General features: G+C 44.0%; 1 pseudogene; it reads left to right on the forward strand.

Annotated features, from left to right (window-relative positions):
- Window positions 1–952: 952 nt before the first annotated feature.
- LOC123644797 lies at window positions 953–1,167 on the forward strand (annotated as a pseudogene).

The following is a 1,167-nucleotide window of genomic DNA, read 5'->3' on the forward strand; positions in this document are numbered from 1 at the left end:
CAAACTGCAGCATGTTCATGCAATGGAATACTACAGGAAAAAATGAGGAACCAAGCCACAATAAGACATAGTGAAACCTTAAATGCATATTGCTAAGTGAAAAAAGCCAATCTAAGAAGAATACAGGCTGGTCATGGTGGTTCATACCTGTAATCCTAACACGTTGGGAGGTTGAGGAAGGAGGATTGCTTGAGGCCAGGAGGTCGAGACCAACCTGGGCAACATAGTGAGACTGGCCTCTACAAAAAATTAAAAAATTAGCAGGACGTGGTGGCGTGTGCCTGAAGTCCCAGCTACTCAGGAGGCTAAGGCAGTAGGATTGCTTGAATTCAGGATTTCAAGGCTGCAGTGAGCTATGATTAGGCCACTACATTCCTGCCTAGACAGCAGAATGAGAACTGGTCTCCAGAAAAAAAAAGAAAAAGAAAAAGAAAAAATAACAGTAAAAAGACTGCATGCACGATTTCAACTATATGATATTCTGCAAAAGGCAACAGTATGGAGACAGTAAAAAGATAAATATTTTCCGGGGGTTTGGGGAGGGAGAGAGAGGGAGCAAGTGGAGCAAAGGGGATTTTAGGGCAGTGAAAATATTCTATATGATACTGCAATGGTGCATGCACATCATTTTATATTTGTAAACACCCATAGAATATACAATGTGGAGTGAACCCTGATGTAAATTATGGACTTAAGTTAATAATGTATCAATACTGACTCATCCAGTGTAACAAATGTACCACACTTATGCAAGAAGTTAATAATAGGGGAAAGTGGGGCCATGAAAGATCAGTGGTTGTGGGTAGACGGAGTATGTGGGAATTCTCTGCAATTTCTGCTCAATTTTTCTGTAAACCTGAAATTGCTTTAAATAATAAACTCTATTGGCAGAGAAGAGCAGCTGCTGGAGATGTCTGACGATGCCTGGGCCGGAGGAGCAGTCAGTGACACGATGGAGCGAGCAGGGGATCACTTACACCTGACAGCAACTACAGAACAGCACGTGTCCAAGGTGGAAGTCCCAGTCGCACACAGAAGGACAGCCTCCCTGAGCAACCAGGACTGTCCGTTGTACCGAGGTGTTCTCAGCAGCAGCAAGTGCCTGTGGGGGATTTCCAGGTGGAACTGAGAGCAGCATTCTTAGCCCAGACACCAACAGGTGGTTAA

Source organism: Lemur catta, chromosome 9, assembly GCF_020740605.2.
Source record: "Lemur catta isolate mLemCat1 chromosome 9, mLemCat1.pri, whole genome shotgun sequence".
NCBI lineage: Eukaryota > Metazoa > Chordata > Mammalia > Primates > Lemuridae > Lemur > Lemur catta.